Consider the following 21769-nt stretch of genomic DNA (forward strand, 5'->3'; position numbering starts at 1 on the left):
CAGATACAAGGGTCTCTATCTAGCATTCTCCAAAGCAGTGACTACTTGTAACTAGAAACTGAAACTCAGGGGTTTGGAGAGGCTTCAAGGGGGCTGGAGAGACAGTTCAGCAGGGGAAGCACTTGCTGCTTGCCTGCAAAAGCCAGCACGGTGAAAGGAATAGAGACAGGGAATCTGTGAGCACAGGAGACTGCCCCCAGCTCTGACAGTAAGTTTGAGGGATTCTCAAAACGACCTTCGGTTTCTGTTTCAAGAAGTTTTTAGAAGGACTCACAGACCTCATTGAAGGCTGATATCTCCATAGGTGTGGCTCAGTACAAACATAGAGTACAGATTGAAAACAGAAGAGTGAAGAAATGTGTAGTTGGAAGGTACTGAACACACCTCTCTGTCTTCTCCCTTTAGAGTTAGGACAGCGTTTCTTGTGAAACATTGATTTCCACATGGACCATTGCTGTTAGTCAAGGAGGCACCTCTGAGCCTTAGAACTAGATAGTTTATCAGAGCACCATCACACTGGGATATTTGACTCTCTACATGGCTAACACTCCAGCTCTGCATAAGTAGAGCCATGTGACTACATGCCCTCATCCTGAATCACATTTATACTGACTTGGCCCAAGGTCTTCACTATCAACACACTCTTACTATTCACAATAGCTATGTCTACCTGTTTGGAAAGCATCCAGTGTACCCAAGACTCCACAAGGTAGACACAGTTCTCTTGCATGATATCTCAGGGCTTAGAGATTATCTCCCAAGACTTGAGGATGAGGTCAGGCCATATTTAGAACAGGGTAACTTCTTTACCAAAACCTTGATTATTACCAAGGTTTAGGACCTCTTATTGTATTTTGTGTTTAAATTTCCTCTTCTATGCAGTAAGTTTCAAGTCTTCTTTGCAGTTTTCTGTTGAACCATGACTTTTAAATTCAATTTTAGGAGTCTTTATACATAGTGCACAGTAGTTTTTCTACATTTGGACCTCAGCTATTATTATGTTGCTTTGTAAAGTCCATTTTTCTTTGTATTTATCATCCCATTTGCTGTTCACTCTTTACAGAAGCTCAGATTTTCTGTCAGATATGACTCAAGTTGTCTGATGATGATCTGTACTTCAGATTTTGGACTAGTGAGAATTTTGTCATAACAAAGATTTGGTTTTCTTTTTTTTTTTTTGTATTTCAGAAAATATTCTCTGTTGCCCTCATTCTGAAGTACATAATTTCTCTTAGTACATAGCTCTAAGCTGCCAAAGATTTTCATTTATGAAAGAGTTCTTTAAAGGCCCTGTTTTTTCGTTAAAATTAAAAAGCATAAAGAGGTCCAGAGAGATGGCTCAGTGAGTAAAGGTGATGAACCAAGTTTAATCAGAACCAACTCCCAAAAGTTGTCCTCTACATGTGTGTGAGCGTACACATGGGCCAGGGGTTAAAAATTATTCCCCAAAACTCATTTCCATACCAATTACTTAACATGGGCATACTGCTTAGCCTGAATGTCTGGATTCTTCATACACAATCCAGCTGGGTTTTTTTGTAGTCTGGTGCCACCATTCTAAAACCAGGCAGTTTAAGACCACTCTCGAATACGGCACTTTTGCTCCAGTACAATACACACTAACACAAAACAAGCACTGAAGAAATGTTGTAAGTTATCTGCACTGCATGACTTTCTTTCCCTCATCTAATTTGTCTAGTCCTGTAGCTCGATGCTGAACACTTGTTCATGCCCCCATTATCATAAAAAAACCTCATCAGCATGTCCCTATCCTCCTTTTTCTTCCAGACACACAGACTATTTTCCCCACCAATATCAGGATCCCCTACGCCAACATTGGAGTGGGAATACATGAGAAGGGATAGGTAATTAGCTAAAATGGCAGGTGTATGCATATTTTAACTTTAGAATGGGACTTCTTAAAAATTTTCTACTTTCAAATCCCCTTAGTATAATGTATATCAGTATATAAAATAACCATACAAATCAAACATTTGCTGGATATGAGTCATGTATTTGTTTTATTAAAATGGAATACATATAATTTTACCATTTACTAAAGATGGAAGCTAAGTTGCATATTAGTGAGATGGATGTGCAACTACTTACAGAGACTTGAATTTTGGCTGAATATTTGACACTGAAAAGTAACTAACACTTTTCAAAGTGAATTGATGTTTTGATTTTATAATTAACACTCAGGATGTCATTGTGCAAAATGTAAATATTCAGTGAAAAATGACAGAAATATGTTTAGAATCATTTCAGAAATTGTTGGAAATTTTATTCTAATCTCAAGACAAAACTCAATTAAATTCTTTTTTCCATGAAATTAAAGGCAGTAACCCAAATATTAACTTTTAAAATCAAGCACTCTAAAACTATACAGTAAAAAATACGCTAATCTGATACATACTGAGGAATGAAAATAGGAAAAATATTAAGACTTTGTTATCCCATAATTGTTCTTATTTTCTGTAATAGTGGAAAACTTTTTATGTATTAAAAGAAACACCACAGTTCATGTCAGACAATATTCTCAACATGAGCCAGGATGTTTCAGACTGTGTGTGTTTGTTGGTACAGTGTGCCACAATAGTGTTGTGGGTTCAGAACCGTGGCTACAGTAAAAATCATGTGCTACAACATGAAACAGCACTTCCAGAAACAGCTCAGATCATCATAGGTGATTTCAAATCCATTTTTGGTCATAACACATTCAGAAACCTTTTACTGTTGCCAATTCTATTTTATTTTATTTTTTTACAATCCCCACATTTAGAACAACAAACAGTCCTTCCGTAATTTTCAAAATCCCTGTGCCTTCACAGGGTAAATTATGGGCCCATTTGTTGAAATAAAAGAGCCATAAAAAGGAGCTATGTGGGATTAATAGCTACATGGGAGAAGCTCCTCCAGATATACTGTAATCTTCCTAAAATAAAAAAGAGTAGGCCAGGCAGCGGTGGCGCACGCCTTTAATCCCAGCACTTGGAAGGCAGAGGCAGGCAGATCTTTGTGAGTTCGAGGTCAGCCTGGTTTACAGAGAGAGATCCAGGAAAGGCGCAAAGCTACACAGAGAAACCCTGTCTTGAAAAAAACAAAAAAACAAAACAACAACAAAAAACACCAATATAAGTAAGTGGATGAAATGCTGATATCTCACAGCAGTTCCTCTTCACATGGGAAATTCATCTGAGCAGTATCAATAGGCAACAAGTATTTAACTGAAAATATGAAGTGAATTTTAAGAAAAAGACAACACACTATATGCACCTATATATTATATTGGAATTATTATGTTAGAGTCATATGAAATTAAATAGTGCATTCTTTCTGACCAAGAAAATACCACTTTGGGGAACTGGGGGGGGGGGATGGCTCAGTTGGCAAAGAGCTTATTTTTCAAGCTTGAATAACTTGAGTTTAAATATCTAGCACCTACATAAAAAATTGGATGCAGCAGTATGTTCCTAAAATACCAGCAGTAGTGATACAGAGAAGGGAGGATCCAGAGGACTTGCAGGTCAGCCATTACAACCAGATTAAGAACCTCCAAGCTGAGTTAAAAACTGCAAAAATATAAATAAATAAATAAATAAATAAATAAATAAATAAATAAATAAATAAATAAATAAATAAGGTAGGGAGTGACAGTGAAAGATACTTGGCACTGACCTCTTGCCTACACAGCCCCCCACACACAATGTATAGGCACACCTTTTTAAAAGTTTAATTTGTATTGTATAAGTGTCTGTTGAGTGTGTGTGTGTGTCATGTGTGATAGTACCTGGCAAATGTAGGGAAGAGGGACAGAAGAAGACATCAGATCCTTTGAAATTGGAGTTACAGGTGGTTATAAGCATTGCAAGCTAGGAACTAAACCCAAGCCTTCTGAAAGAGCAGCAAGCACGCTTAACCATTTGTCTATCCATCCCAACAAACCATTTTGTATTGAATCAGTCTAGAACTTGAACTTTCAAGTTAGCAAATAGCCACATGTAACTGCTATGATTCTTTAAAGGTGCAATGAATTTAAATCACATGCTGTGTGCCACTTTATAAAAGGTGTCTCAAAAGAGTGTTAAAATAGAAACTTTTTAATTAGTTCAAGATTACTAGTTTTGCTATTTTATTTTGATACTTGCATTGTATCCCTTTTTAAAGTATTCAAAAGTCCTTTTGACATATTTAAATACTGCTTCTCAACTTTATTCACAGGTGACTGATCACAACCAGAACTCTGAAATAAGTAACTTTTATTTGAATTGTTTACACTTTCCACACAGAGCCAACCTCAGACCTTTGGTTACATTTCAACCTCACATAATGGAATTTTATACATTTTTGCCAGTCAGAGAAAGGCTAGAATCTACTGTTGCTAATAATCTCACTATCTCAAAATAAAACGAAGTGTGTTTACTCTCATCAGTGATGTCGATTGACATTTCTTTCAATTCTCTACCCACCACTGGTCACTAAGACCCACTCACCTGCCAGGGGAACCATGCACCATGGATCTGAAAGAGGTGGAAACTCAAAAGATCTGTCAGCATCATTGAGGCTTTCTATGTGCAAATTAATCTACAAATGGAGGAATCAAACCCAATGAGGTTGATTTACCCACAATTGTATAGCTAATCCCCGACCTGAAATGTACTCATTGTCTGTTTCACTCTCAAGCAACACCCTCCCTTGACTCCAGGCAGCTGCCTTCTGTTCTTTTTTAGAACTTACTACTGTTGGACGCTGACACTGTCTAAGCAAGGGCTGGGCCTGAGAGTTTGTCCCTGGATTTTCCCAAATGGTTTAGAATTGTTTTTGCCTCTAGTCCACCTGCTTTAAGACAAGGAATTGATAGAACTGAAAAGAACAAAACTTACTTTTAAAAAGAATAAAAATAAAATTTATGCCTCTAGTCCACCTGCTTTAAGACAAGGAATTGATATAACTGAAAAGAACAAAACTTACTTTTGAAAAGAATAAAAATAAAATTATGCTATCAAGGAGATCATATATAAGAACAAATATAGACATATTTTAAATCTTTTATGCTTGAAGAATTTTTGACATTGATAATATTGTTTAGCAGTAAAACAAAAATTCAAAACTAAAATAGAATAAAAAGTACTATAGTTCCATTTCCAACACCCATGTCAGGTGGTTCACAACTGTGTGTGTCTCCAACTCCAGGGAACCTGAAACTCTCTTCTGAAATTCACGGTACCTGAAGTCACAAGCACGTACCCACATAAACACACAATTATATACACATAATCCAAAATAAAACAGTTTTGTTATATATATATATTGACCTCAATTGGCAAGAATTGCAAATGGTCTGAGTTTTGTATACTCAGTTAACATGAAAAAAAATCCTCAAAATTAAGTGAAAAAGCAAATTTAATAGACTTTTAGGTATCTATCTGGTATCATATATCTTGTAAGATACACACCAAAAAAGCAAAGATTTGTGTCATATACTTGTGAATATCCAGGACTAGCATTATAGCTGAGATACAGACCTCAACAAAACTAAACTGAGTAAGTACGTGGCTTTCTAACACTAAATAAATAAACAGTCATCAGGTCTAGGGAGAAGGTTCTGTGGGAGATGGCCAAGTCCCTACAGCATAAGCATGAGGACTTGAGTTCAGTTCTCATCATGCGCACGCACGCACACGCGCGCGCGCGCACACACACACACACACACACACACACACACACACACACAAAGATGTTAATACTGTGTGCCTATAATCTCAGTTTGAGGAAAGCAGTCAGTGGATCCCTGGAGCTTGCTGGCCAGAAAGTCTAGCCTAGTCAAGGCTCATTGAGTGAGAAACCCTGTCTCAAAAAAAACTGATGTGGAGAGTGACTAAGGAAGACACCGGAGTCAACTTTGGGTCTTCAACGTTTGCTTGTGCAAGCATGCATGCTCACCTGCATGTGCACATACACAAACCTAGACAGGTGGAATGAGTGTCTTTCTCTGTTGCACTGGCTCCAATTTACTCTGTGAGATGGTGATGAAGTGTGGATAGCACCTAGAAGAACACATCTAGTGAGTTTTGTCTACATGGCAGGGCTATGGATATTGCTCTGTATGCTGTGAATGTGTTGCTCTGATTGGTTGATAAATAAAATGCTGATTGGCCAGTAGCCAGGCAGGAAGTATAAGAGGGATAAGCAAACAAGGAGAATTGTGGGAAGGCTGGAAGGATGAGTGAGGAGAGCCAGTCTGCCATCCAGGAAGCAGCATGCAACAGGCACACAGATAAAGCCACAGAACATGTGGCAACATATAGATTAACAAAATGGGCTGAGTTTAAATGTAAGAGCTAGTCAGTGGGAAGCCTGAGCTAATGGCCAAACAGTTTTAATTAATGTAAGCTTCTGTGTGTTTACTTGGGAGACGCGAGTAGGAGAGATTTGTCCTGACCACCAGCAGGCTGGGACACAGGAAGACTTTCAGCCACATGGCAGTTCTCCTCTGTATATCTTCTTAGTCTTTGCCCCTCCTGGGTAGATAACTCTAGTTTCTTCACCGATTTCTCAACAGAAGGACCCATTCTCCATCCGTTGCACACTGGTTGTTACCTTATAGCCATTTTATTGTGTTTACATCCCCTTTAAAGGGTGCCACTAGTCACTGCCTACAGTACTTGAAGTATTTTAAAACTGTGGCTCTGGGGGAGAAACACATAAAAAAGTATTTATTAGAAAGTCAATCCAAAACATATAAAAGTAAGACAAACCATAGGAGTAAATGTTTGCTGTGAGCAAAGATTTGAGTGTTGTGGGGAAAAGGAAGAAAACAAATCTATGTTTAAAAAATTCTGAATAGTTACATAAATAAGAGAAAATAAAACATAAAGGGAGTGTTCTACTATTGATTAGAAGGTCTGGCATGGGAAAGGGAATTGTTGGGATGGAGAAGAAAACCAGATCCTCCCATGACAAAGCTCTGACCAATGAGTACAATTTAAGGCATTTAGAACTAACTTAATATTAGCCAATGGTTTCCAAGAGTAGAGAAAACTATCTCTAATAAAAACATCAACTTTCCAAGTCTTTTATGACCCTCTGATCAGAAGAGGTATTCATCTTCTCTCTGTAATCTCTGGCAGTCTTTTCATATCATGATATGAACATAACCCCTGTGACGAGCTGCGTGAAACCTGTTGTTTTAAGGAAACAGTCCTACAGTTTCCTATGTCTTGGTATTTGTTATTACTGGTGCTGAATAGATTGCTCAACACAAGGTAGGCCCTCTCTGACACTCTGTTTTATTGGTAAGTAAATTAATGCTGTAGAAATATTTGTGATTTGAACAAAAGCACCAGGCAAATCATCTCTCAGTTTCTTTGCAACTCCAAGAAGATAGGTGCATGTGAAGCCTTGGGTACCTTTTAAAACAACAAACAGTCTGGAAAGGATCTATGAAGTTACTCTTTTCAAATACTGTCCAAGAATATGACATAATGCCACCTGAAAATAATTTAGAGGTGTGAAGAAAAAGCCATTGCCAGTGTATCAGATTTATTAAAATCACACATTTTTTGTAAAAATGCCTCTGTGATATAGAATCATGACCTATTTTTTTGTTCTCCTGTGTAAATTAAATCTAAGGAAGCATGATGTAAGTTTATAGAACTATAGACAATATCTTCAATTTTCTCTTTAAAATTATAGCTATATATAATTCTGAAAATGTAGATAAAATCATCTGTATTATATGTATACATAAATGTGTGAGGTCTAATAAAATTTTCTTGATTAAAAACTTAATTATACAACATAAACATGTATTTGATCAAATTTGAATTGTAAGTAATTTCAAACTCACTTCATACATATGTACATTTTAAAATTTTTAATTTACTCTTTTATGGTCCTACAAGTGTATAATTCCTTCTAGTTACTTTGAGCCTCCATTTTCTCCTATCTCCCTCCCATCTCACCCCTGTCAGTACCCTTCCTATCAGCCCTTTCTCACATTCATATCAACAACTGTCCCTCCCATGAATCCACATTTGGCCAATAGTTAGCAGGGAGTGGTGGGGCCTCCATGAGCCCCTCCCCAATCTATATTTGACTGAAGAGAGGCCCAGTCTCGTACAGGCCCCATGGTGGTAACCACAGACTTGATAATATCATGATTTTGATGGCTGTGTCACTCCCAGAAGATAGCACTTCCAACCCTCTCCCCATCTTCCAGTTCTTCTATTTTGTTTTGTTGTTGCTTGTTTGCTTGCTTGTTTTTCTCTTTCTCTTCTTCAGTGTTCCCCAGGCCTTAGAGGGGGTGACATAAATGTCTTATTTAGTGCTCAATCGTTACTTATTTTCTACACCTTCAGCAGCCATGAGTCTCTGCATTCACAGTTGCTAATTGCAAAGAGAAGCATCTCTGATTAAGTTTAAGGGTAGCATCTGTCTGTGGTTATTAGCAAATAGAATGCAGTATGGGGCCATTTCTATTTAGCTACACAACACTGATGAGTTTCCTGTAGGACCTACAACCTCTTGATCTGTGGATTTTTGGCAGAGTTTACAGTACCAGGCGTAAATGCACATCTGTGGAGCAGCTTCTAATACAACCAGAGAGTAGCTGATTACCCCCAGAACAATGATGTCACTGTTACACCAGTTGGCACATCTGGACCTGCAGGTGGACAATGTAGTTCATACATTGCCATCTGGTAAAGCATATGTATATCTTCTGGTTCTCAGCAGCCTACACAGCACCCTTGGAACTATGAAAACTAACCAGCAGGAAGGAAAACTCCAGGCTAGTTCAAGATGATTTCTCTATATCTTGCAATCAAGGTATGTGATGTCTTCAGCAATAGTGAGCAACAAAGAAAAATATTAAGACCATGTATTACATGGGGAGGTTCCAGGACTTCCTTCACCAGCAACTCACAAGAAGGCATCTCCTACCTGACACAGGAATCACTGTTTTCAACCATGGCTATTAGGAGAAGAGATATGCAACCTGCAAGACACAGCCCTGCTAACTCTTTTGTTAACTTAATTTGACTATACAAAGTATTAAGTCTCCATATACTTTTTTCATACAACTTCATGTGTGTGTGTGTGTGTGTGTGTGTGTGTGTGTGTGTGTGTGTGTGTATCCCTTCATCCTCCTCATCTTGCCACCCCATCCCTGTGTATATCTTTTTACCCAAGTATTCTCTACCTTCACATCATGTATGTTCTCCTACTCCCTCTCTTAAGGCACCCCACACTTCCTAATTTCTTGACTTCTACAGATACTCCAAATTAAATACAATCATCTAAAGATTCAAAGCTAGGATCTACATATGGAAAAAATGTGGTTTTTTTTCTGCGCCTGTATTACCATTCTCAATATAATTTTTTATAGTTCTATTCAATTAATTGAAAATTTTATTTTCTTTAAAAGATTTGTTGACACGTTTTCATTATTTGTTCATCTGATAGGCTGATTCCATACACTGGCTATGTGAATAGAACAGCAATGAACGTGGATGAGCAAGTATCTGTAAGATATTATAGAATCTTCTGGGTACTTTTCTAGGAGTGGTATACTGAGTCATATGGTAGTTCTATCTCTTGCTTTTTGAGGGACCACACACTGATTTCCATATGGGGTTGCATGAGTTTACATTCCCACATATCCCAACCGTGAATAAGGTTTTCTCTTTTCACATACTCTCAGTAGCATTTTGTTGTTGTTGGATTTCTTAGTTAGAGCCATTCTCAAGTGATATTAAATCAATTTTAATTTTCACTTTCTTGGTGATTAATAATAATAAACACCTTTAATGTTTATTGGCCATTTAAAAATTCACCAAAAAGACATTTCCATTCTTAATGTCTATGCCCCAAACACAAAGCCATCCACGTTTGTAAAAGAAGCACAACTACAGCTTAAATCACATATTGACCCTCACATACTGATATTAGGAGATTTCAAGACCCCACTCTTGCCAATACAGAGGTCATCCAGACAAAAAATAAATAAACAAATGCTGGAGCTAATTGAATTTATAAACCAAATGGGCCTAACAGATATTTACAGAACAATTCACCTGAACGCAAAAGAATATACCTTTTCAGAGCACTTCCCAAAACCTTCTCCAAAATTTACCACATACTCAGACACAAATCAGGTACCAACAGATAAAAGCAAATAAAAATAATACCCTGTATCCTATCTGACCACCACAAATTAAAGCTGAATATCAACAACAACAGAAACCTTACAAACTCATGGAAACTGAACAACTCTCTGCTGAATAAAAAAAAAAAATGGGTCAGGACAGAAATTAAGAAACAAACTAAAGACCTTTGAGAATTAAATTAAAATGAATATAAAGCATACCCAAATTTATGGGATACAGTGAAAATTATTCTAAGAGGCAACTTTATAGCTAAATGCCTACATAAAATTTTAAAAAATTATAGTATATCTGAAAGCTCTAGAACAAAAGAAAGAAGTCAAACCCAATAAGAATAGATGACAAGAAATAATTAAATTCATAGCCAAAATCAATAAATATCTGATTTGACTTAAGGCCCACTCTACAAGATGGAACCCAAACCTGACACTATTTGTGTGGTCAAGAACCAGAGGATAGCCCAGAGACCGAGGGTAGAACCAAATACTACTGGTCTTGCTGGTCTTAAAAAAACACTATCAAAATCAATTGAACCTGAGGATTGGGTCTGGGGGAACAGAAAGAGTGGAGTGGAAAAGGTCCATGGGCAGCCTACCTGGTCTTCTGATTTTATATATATATGTATGTATGTATATATGTATATATATGTGTGTGTGTATACATATATATCACATACATATACATATATGCTTTTTTCCTAAACTAATATCATTTGATTTCATCAAGCCTTATATATAAATTGAATATTTGGTAGAATGTGATCCTTCTTTTCCAAAATTACCATCACTTTGATGGGTCATTTTTCTTCTGGATAAAATTTAAAATAACATCATTAATTCCCTCCCTCAGTTCTCCTGATATACATATAATAATTGTATTGATTTTATAGATTAACTTGGGGAAATTCAATATTCATATATTTTTTTTTTTTTTGGTTTTTCAAGACAGGGTTTCTCTTTGTAGCTTTGCGCCTTCCCTGGAACTCACTTGGTAGTCCAGGCTGGCCTCGAACTCACAGAGATCCGCCTGCCTCTGCCTCCCGAGTGCTGGGATTAAAGGCGTGCGCCACCACCGCCCGGCTCAATATTCATATTTTAAATGTCTTTTTATCAAAGTTTCCTTTTATGTCATTGAATACATTTTTAAATGTAGTTCATTATCCTTAATGCCTTGTATTTTGTATATTATTCCTTGGCTGATTTAGAATTTGTTGTTCCTCTAAATATAGGAATAACTGTTGATTAAGAACCATGATAAGTGAAAATAGAGATAGATCAAGGTCAGTGAGTAAAAATACCACTAAAATAACTAAAGTAAGTTTTTGAAATTGAATGTAGGTGAGCATTTCCCTAAAAAATCTTTCATATTTCTTTCAAGAGAGAAATAATACGTTATAAATGAATACAGTACTTGGCAGCAAATCTAGATTTCTTTTCACATTTTAGATTAGCTGTCTAAAAGCCTTGCGATTTCTTTACAAATAAATATGTATAGGCGTATATTGAGCAAAGTATTGAATAAAACTGCAAAATACATAAAACATACATTCCATTCTGTATACTGGTTTAGTATACAGAACAGAAAATGTTAAACTATGCATCAAACAGTAGAAAACAGAGATAAGTCTTTCATTGATTTCTATTTATTGATACACACATACATTGTCATAGGTAAAGAGGAAGGCTACATTGGGAACTAATGGACTTCCTGGGGAGGAGAAATAGAATGGACTTTGCCTGTTAGGCTGGGGACAGGTGGAGACAGAGCTGGAAGGATTGGGGGCATGGAGGGAGAGTATAGAGAGAGACAGCTGGAACTGAGGGACATTTGGGGGATAGTATGCAAACTAGTGCAGTGGAAGCTTCCTGGAATCTGTGAGATAACCCTAATAAAGACAAGGCAAGGCTTCCACTGATTGGGACTGAATTGCATTTGGTAGAGTTGTGGGCCAAGGGGGACCCATGGAGATCCTCAAATAACACAGGCTGATGCTAGAACAGAGGGTTACTCTGCAAACTGATAATGGGCCCCCTTTCTCTCCCTGTCCCTTGAAAGAGGACAATATCCACACAGCTCACTGAATGTACAGAGGACCAACTGGTGCCTTCACCTTTATCTTCTAGTCTCTTTGGCACAGGATGGTACTCTGCAGGCTACAGTAAGAGAAATTGGATACCAACCCAGCCCCAAAACTCTCGACCTACAATCTGTCCTGCCTGCAAAATGTGCTGGAGCAATGGTGGCATAAAACTTGTGGGAGTGGCCAACCAATGTCTGGTTTGACTTGATTGATCCCACTCCACGAGAGGGAGCCCATGCCCTACATTGTCTGGATGACCAGGAACCAGAAACTGGATAGCCCAGAGACCTAGGGTGGAATCACACGTGACTGGCAAAATTAATTAATTAATTAAATGAAAAGATTCCTAATGATATTCTGCTATACTTGTGGATAAGTTTTTTGTCCAGTCATCATCTGGAAGGCTTCCTCCAGCAGCAGATGGGAGCAGGTACAGAGACCCACAGCCAGACATTATACTGAGAGAGAGTCTAAATTGGAGGTCTCCATCAAGTCCCTCTCTTCTGAAAATGGGAACCCCATGGGAGAAGCAGGGGAAAGAATTGTAGGAGTCAGAGGGGTTGGAGGACACTAGGAGAGCATGGCCCACTGAATCAACTGAGCAGGGCTCCTATGGGCTCACAGAGACTAAAATGGGGCCTGCATGGGTCTGCACCAGTCCTCTACATATATGTTATGGCTGTTAGCTTGGTGTTTTTGTGGGATTCCTAACAGTGGGAGCAGGTGTGTCTCTGACTCTTTTGCCTGCTCTTGGGACTCTTTTCCTCCTATTGGGTTGCCTTGTCCATATGAGGGCTTTGCCTTGTTTTATTGTTTCTTTTTTGTTGTTGTGTTTGGTTGTTGTCTTTTGGAGGTCTGCTCTTTTCTGAAGGGAAATAGAGGGGGAGTGGATCCGGGGGAGAAGGGGGATGTGGGGAGATGAAAGGAGTGGAGGAAGGGGAAACTGTAGTCAGGATGTATTGTAAGAGAGAAGAATCTACTATCAATACAAAATACTGAAATCATATATATATATATATATATATATATATGAAATCAAACATACGTAAATATTTTCATTAAATACAGAAAATTAAACAGATGTGTACAGAATAACATATCATTCAATTGAAGAATGCATTCTGGAACATGCATCATTAGTCATCACTGGGTAAGCATCATGAGAACATATACAAAGCAGCTCCCTGACAGGCTCATAGGTTATCTGCTTGAGCCCATTTCTCCTATACTACAAAGTAATAAATAGGTTTCTATAGTGAATATTGTAAAAAGCTGTAATACAATAGCATTTGTGCTTCTAAATATATCTAAACCAAGCAGCAGGGTGTGTGTGTGTGTGTGTGTGTGTGTGTGTGTATACTATATGCTTAGTATAGGAAAGCATAACTATATTCCCTAACTGGAAATCAGTGAAGTACCTATTATTTATTTTAGAAATCGTTCCTAAATATATGAAGACAAATAAAAAGTAGATCCCTTTCTCTCATCACAGACTGAAGTAAATTTTATGCCAATGAAAGGCAAAATACAAAAGGTATAAAGATAAATGTCAATAAATTATATTACAGAATCATGCATGAGTAAAAGATCAATTCAAAATGTAAGAGAGATCAGTAGTTTTAATGAAACAAAGTAAAAGATAGTTCTGCATTCCACATCACAACTGACTTTTAAGAAATTACATTGTTAAAATTGGGTATGTAATCAAAAGTAATGATCTTCTTATGCTCTTTGTAAGTGCTAGACTGACTCAAGATGCACCTGTGTTAGCTTGCCTAGCATGTATGGCATCCTAGGTTCACTCTTCAGTACTGTAAATTAGCAATAGCAAGGTGCATACATGAATACATATTTTCATAGTGACTTAATTTAATAATCATTCTGATATTATTATTAAACTATAAAGATAATCATGGCCTTGCCATAAGCTGATAAATGTAAAATCTGTGAAATTACGGTGTCTTATTTGTGTTTCTGTTGCTGTGAAGAGCCACCATGATCACAACAACTCTTATAAAGGAAAACATTTAATTGGGGTGATTTACATTTTCAGAGATTTGGTCTATCATCATCATGGTGAAATATAGTAGTATTCAGGCAGACATGGTGCTGGAGCTGAGAGTTCTTACATCTTGACTCAGAGGCAACAGGAAGTGGTCTGTCTCATTGGGCATGGCTTAAGCATATATGAGACCTCAAAGCCCACCTCCACAGTGACACACTTCCTCCAACAAGACCACACCCTACTCCAACAAGGTCACACCTCCTAATAGTGCCTCTCCCTTTGGGGGCCATTTTTGTTCAAACCAATCCCACTTCCTGGCCCCCAAAGGCTTGCAGCCATATCATGATGCAAAAATGTATTCAATCCAACTTCAAAAACCCCCATAGTCTATGCAGTCTCAAAGTTATATAAAACTCTAAAGTTCAAAGTCTCTTCTTAGATTCATGCAATCTCTTAACTTTAATCCCCTATAAAATAAAAATTTAAAAAGCAGATCATGTGTTTTCAACATATAATGACACAGTATATACATTACCATTTCAAAACATAGGGAAGGGAGCAGAGTAAGGAAATACTGGATCAAAGCAAGACCAAAAACTAGCTGGGCAAACTCCAAACTCGGTATCTCCATTTATGATGTCAAAACATTCCTCAGATCTCCAAGTCCTTTCAGTTTTGTTGACTGCAATAAACCTTTATCTCTTGGGCTGGTTCCACTACCTGTTAGCAGCTCTCCTTGGCAGGAATCCCACAGCTCTGGCATCTCCAATATCTTGGGGTCTTCAAGGTAATCTAGGCTTGAACTTCACAGCTTTACACAATGGCCTCTCTGGGCCTCCATTCATGGACAGCTGGATATATGCCTGGCCTCGGCAACTTTCCTTACTTGTGGAGGCAAATTCCATAGCCTCTTTCTTCTGTCCTTAACTCTTAACTTGGCTAAAGCTGCCAAGTTCTGCTGCTTGCTAGGGCCAGAACATGGCCCCTTGTTCATTTACATCTTCACCAGCTTGCTGTTTTCCATGGTTGCCTTCACTGACTAAGTTTGGCTGTCCTTGAACTTGCTCTGTAGACCAGGCTGGCCTCAAACTCAGGGATATCACCAGCCTCTGTCTTCCAAGTGCTGAGATTAAAGGCATGCACCACCACACCTGGCTTTAAGCTTTTCTTTAATTTCCTTTTTACAAGTTGAAAATCTAGCTGGGTGGGAATCTTGCCCTGAGGTCACCACTCCCTTTATTCCATTTCTTAATCTATTTATCTCCTTGAACATAGTATTTAGCGATAGTCCTCTTTCTGGTGCCCCTTTTCTCAATTTGTGCATTTTGTATTTTTATTTGCTCTGCTCACTCCTTTTCATTATAAATCTTCATCAATTAACACTAATAACCACAAACAGAGTCTATACTAGGCTGTTTTGATATTTCCTCTGCCAATGGCATTAATCCAAATCTCTTCACTTTAGCCTCACGCAGACTCTTCAGACAAGGGCAATAAGTAGCCACATTCTTCACCAAAATATCACAAGAATGATCTCTCAGCCACATATTAATATCCTCCTCTGAAACCTCTTGAGCTGGTCCCCCACAGTTCAAATCATCCTCAGCACCACAGCCTTCCATGATCCTACTAGTTGGCCTGCTAAGCAGCACTTAAAGTGTTCAACTGCTTTTCTAATCCACAGTTATAAGATCCATATTTCTTCAAACAAAAAAAGTGGTCTGGCTTATCACAGCAATACTTCATTCCTGGTACCAACTTATGTCTTAGTTAGGGTTTCTATTGCTGTGAAGAGTCACCATGACCACATCAACTCTCATAAAGGAAAAACATTTAATTGGGGTGACTTACATTTTCAGAGGTTCAGTCCATTTTCATCATAGTGAGGCATGACAGTATTCAGGAGGACATGGTGCTGGAGCTGAAAGTCCTTGCATCTTGATTCAGAGTCAACAGGAAGTAGTCTGTTTCACTGGGCATGGCTTGAGTATATATGGACCTCAAAGCCCACCTCCACAGTGACACACTTCCTCCAACAAGACCACACCCTACTCCAACAAGGCCACACCTCCTAATAGTACCACTCTCTTTGGAGGCCATTTTCTTTCAAATCACCACAGATGACAACTGTAAAAACATGGCACAATTAAGAAAGCAATTCAAAGTATAATGAGAAATGAAAAAATAATAATTTGTGTAACAAAAAAGGAAAATGAGAAAAGGGGGGTATATAGGAAGGGCAAGAATAAGAAGTAACAAGGTAAGGAAATACTTCATCTAAGGAAACAGATTTTAAGAATTGAAATCAGTAATGAAGATCAGAATGCCAGATCCCTCAACATTTAAAGCTGTTGCTGCTTTTAGTTACTTACATTTATTTCTGCTTATTCCTTTGAGTAAAGAAAGTAGGTAAAGATTGCTCAGTGGACATTTCTTTTTTTTTTTTTTTAATTTATTTTGCAATACAATTCAGTTCTACATATCAGCCACGGATTCCCTTGTTCTCCCCCCTCCCGTCCCCCTCACCTTCCCCCCAAACCCCCCCCCCCATTCCCATCTCCTCCAGGGCAAAGCCTTCCCCACAGACTGAGGTCAACCTGGTAGACTCAGTCCAGGTAGGTCTAGTCCCCTCCTCCCAGGCCGAGCCAAACAATCCTGCATAGGCCCCAGGTTTCAAACAGCCAACTCATGCAATGAGCACAAGATCTGGTCCCACTGCCTGGATGCCTCCCAAACAGATCAAGCCAATCAACTGTCTCACCCATTCAGAGGGCCTGATCCAGTGGGGACCCCTCAGCCATTGGTTCATAGTTCATGTGTTTCCATTCATTTGGCTATTTGTCCCTGTGCTTTATCCAACCTTGGTCTCAACAATTCTCGTTCATATAAACCCTCCTCATTCTCGCTAATTGGACTCCCAGAGATCCACCCGGGGCCTAGTCATGGATCTCTCCCCCAAGATCCAGCTATACCACTCTTGGGCATATACCCAAGAAATGCTCAACCACACCATAAGAGCACTTGTTCAGTTATGTTCATATCAGCATTGTTTGTAATAGCCAGAACATGGAAACAACCCAGATGCCCTTCAACTGAAGAATGGATAAGCAAAATGTGGTACATATACACAATGGAATACTACTCAGCAGAGAAAAACAATGGCATCATGAGGTTTGCAGACAAATGGATGGATCTAGAAAAAATCATCCTGAGTGAGGTAACCCAGACTCAGAAAGACAAACATGGTATGTACTCACTCATAGCAGGATACTAGACATGAAACAAGGACATTTCTTTTTATATAAACTAAGTTTTTAGAAAGGTTTCAAGTGCTTTTCAGTAAGCCATGCCCCAAATCAATCACACCTACCAAAATATCTGAAACTTGTGCTATGTATCTACAATAGAACACACCAGAAACTCTACCTTTTTCAAATGAAGAGAGTCTAATATTACTTCCAAAGCCAAGTATGTTAAAAGGTAAACTGTCGGTGATGTGTGACTTACCTAGGGATCTTACTAAGATATGGCCAAGTGTTTGTATATGTTTTGAGGCATCATAGACATATAATTGGAGACAGCAACATGCTGAATGCACCTCTTCTTCTCTAAGAGATTGAAGGGATTGGAAGGTAAGCAGTTAGAAGTGAGGCAGACTTGAGATGAGCAGCTTTACTCATAACAGCAGAAACTGGAAACAACTAGATGGCCCTCAACTGAAGAATAGATAATCATGCTACAATCCACAGACCCAGAGAAGCTAGTAAGAAGGAGTGTTCATGTATGGATCTCCCTGGGAAGGGGAAATAGAAGAGATGTTGTGGATCAACTGGGGGCAGATGGGGATGAGCACAAAGGGTAGAGATGACTGAAATTGGGCATCATTTTGGGGGTAATGTAGGAACCTAGCACAGTGGAAACTCCCTGGAATCTGCAAGGGTGACCCTAGCAAAGACTCCTAGTAATGGGGGGTATGGAGCCTGAACTGGCCATCTTCTGTAACCAGGCAAGGCTTCCAGTGGTGGGACTGGGACATCAACTCTGCCACAAAACCTTCGACTTACAATTTGTTCTTCCTGAAAAAGGTGCTAAGGCAACTGTGCCTCAGGATTTGTGGGAGTGGCCAACCAATGACTGATCTAACTTGAGGCCCATTCCATGAGGTAGCCCACGCCTAACACTGTCTGGATGGCCAGGAACCAGAGGCCGGATAGCCCAGAGACCTAAGATAGAACCAAACAAAATTGGCAAAATAATAATAATAATAATAATAATAATAATAATAATAATAATAAAATAAAAGATTCCTAATTATATTCTGCTATACTCATAGATCAGTGCCTTGTCTAGTCATCATCAGAGAGACTTCCTCTTCCAGCAAATGGGAACAGATGCAGAAACTCACAGCCAAGCATTAGACAGAGCTCCAGAACGCCACAGAAGTGAGAGAGGAAGGATTATAGGAGCCAGAGGCGTTGAGGACATCATGAGAACATAGCCCACAGAATCATCTAAGCAAGGCTCACAGTGACTGAAGCAGCAATCACAGAGTCTATATGGGTCTGAGCTAGGTCTTCTGTATATATTTTAAGAGTATATAGCTTGGTATTCCTGTGGACTCCTAACAGTGGGGGTGGGTTATGTGTGATTCTTTTACCTGCTCCTGGGACTCTATTCCTCCTATTGGGTTGCCTTGTCCAGCTTTGATATGAGGGTTTGTGCCTAGTTTTATTGAAACTTGGTATGCCATGCCTAGTTGGAATCTCTGGGAAGCCTGCTCTTTTCAGAAGGAAAATGGAGGAGGAGTGAATCTGGGATAGGGGACACTGGGAGGAATGGAACAAGAAGAAAGTGCAGGCAGGATGCAATAAATGAGAGAAGAATAAATTTTGAAAACAAGTAAGTAAAAAGTAAAGAGTGAGGCAGAACATGCAGTTTTAAAATTAGGGAGAGAGATCCATTTGCTTTAACATCAGTAGATTTCCTGGTATTGGAACAATTCCCCAGCTGGCAATTTGCAAAGCCCTGGAAAGTGCAAGACACAGGCTAGTAACTGACAGCTCTTGGTGAGCAAGAAATCATATCAGTCCAATTAAATCCCCTTTTATCCAGTGACGGGTTTATAAGTGTGGAGAAACAAATGAGGTGATACATCTTGTCTACCTCAGGCTTGTGGCTGTGATTCTCATAACATAGATAAAAAAGATAAGGACAAAATTGAGTCTAGACCACAATCTTGGAAGAGCAACTGATTATGATCCCTCATTGTGCAAAGATTACTTCGAGTTAATGTATACCTAAGAAATAGCCCAGCTATTTTCCTTAAGAAAGTCTTTTGTTAATAAATACAAAATTAAAATGATGGCACTTTCATAAATGTCAGTCATTTGAAAGCATATCTAAGGAAAGAAATTGAATTTAAATGTTCACTTTTGGAATAATGAAACAGCTTTTCCCTTCGTGTTTCTGAAGTATTCACACAGGGTATAATGACATTCATAGAATGCGTGGGTTTTCCTTTTACCCAATCTATCTCTATTGGAATTACACTACCCACTGGAATTCAAGATGAGGGCATTGCTCTTGGGTCTGTGGGGAGTTGTGGGACTGCTTGGCAGGAGAGAACACTGTCCCTTTGTAGTCACGTGTTCTTTTGTGATATGTCTTCAAGTGTCTTGCCTTTATTATTAACTGATTGAGATTCTGCACTGGGGTCATCATTCAACATCCATGTAGATTATATTTCAGAAATGTATGCAGAGGTTCTTAAAACGGGAAAATTTATTTTTACATAAAATGATTGTAAGATTGTATTGATACCCAGCAATAGGAAAAAAAGTTTATTTTTATGCTGACAAATACTGCATATAAATGTAAAGTTGAGTGTAATTTGAAATTATCTCATTCAAGATATTTGTGATAACATTCAAGAAATAGTCTATCTTATGATATCAACTTTGAAAGCAGCATAAGAATATAAAAATTTGGTGACTTTCTCGTAGAATTGTCTGTTCCCTATAACTCATCTTTAATATTTTCTGGTCCCTTAGCCTTTTTTGAAGTAGGACTTCAGTAATTTCAAATTTCTTGCACATCATTAGTCTGTCCATGCATTTCTCTATTCTTGAATCTATTTTGACAAAAACTAATCTGAAAACATTTTTCTGTTCTTCAAGAACTTCAACTGTTCATTTAATTACAGGGTGCAATGTGAGCTCTGTAACGAGAGCTGCCAGAAGTTACTTATCTGTTTTTCTCCATCACAATACTCGTCAAAATATTAGCCAACATTAAAGCAGTGCTACTCTATAATGTTTTAAGGAAGTCTAAAAGAGTTCAATGAAGTTCAGAGTACAGAAAGACTCAAAGTCACTTTTTTGTTAGTATTCCTGATATCACCATTACTCTTTCCTAAGAATCAAATGTCTCCACATTTATCATATACCTTTTGTGTTCTTTTCTCAAGTTTTTGTTGATATGGTGGTTTAAATTGCTGACGTTTTTTCTACATTTTCCCCTTAATCAACGGGCACTATGTTTATCTCCTTTTGGGGCCATGTATACACTGTCTATCAGTTAGAACGCTTCCTCTCGCAAGTCTCAGCAAGATCATTAATTAACCCCTGTGAAGTTAATTAAATGAATGCTGTAGCTCAGTCCATGGAGTATGGGGCTAGAGAAATCCAGGCACCATTTATGCGGGGCTCCATCTCTTTCTGCAATCCCTGCAGCTCCACTCTCTTTTTACTTCCCTCCTTAAGCTAGCTACCCTCATTAGTGTAGGGTGCTTATGATAGCAAACAAGGCCTCTCCAAGGTAATGTAAATACTGCTTCCTAGAATTATCAAATGAAAGAGCCTAAAGTCACTTAATTAACCTCCATCCAATTCTATCAAAACCAATGGGAAAGCCATGAACTAACTAACTTGGCCTTGTATCAACAGTTGGTCAAGAAAATAGGATCAATTTAGAAGCTTAGGCTATAGGTTCAGTGTGCTGGGCTCTGCTGACTCCCCATGGGAGACCTCATTTTGGTGGATGTGGGGATGCCGGGTGGCTTGGGAAAGAGGGCTGGGGGGTGGGAGGAGGGAGGAGGGGGGATCTGTGGATAGTATGAGGAATGAATAGAAAATTTCTTAATAAAGAAAAATAATAATTAAAAAAAGAAGCTTAGGTTGACATTGAGCCACCAAAACAAGTAATACACAGTGTGACAGGAATCAGTATGAATTCGAGCTACCTTGATGCTAAAGGTCAGTAAAGTCTTTAAAAGATGTCAGAATCAATTGGCCATAGTCCAGTTAAAATTTTGTTAGAAGGAATAATATAATTGTTTATTAAGCTTTGAGAGTGTTTTATACATAGTAAAGCAGTTCTAATACATTTCTGTTAATTCTAGAATCTGTTCTCTCTGGTTATACATTCTTGAGTGAGATTTCTTTTCTTGTGTGAAGTTTATAGAAAATGTGTGAATTGCCTTTGTCTCCGATCATAGTTGAAACATTCTTCACCAACTAC

Source organism: Peromyscus californicus, unplaced genomic scaffold, assembly GCF_007827085.1.
Source record: "Peromyscus californicus insignis strain IS unplaced genomic scaffold, ASM782708v3 Scaffold_7__1_contigs__length_154581171, whole genome shotgun sequence".
NCBI lineage: Eukaryota > Metazoa > Chordata > Mammalia > Rodentia > Cricetidae > Peromyscus > Peromyscus californicus.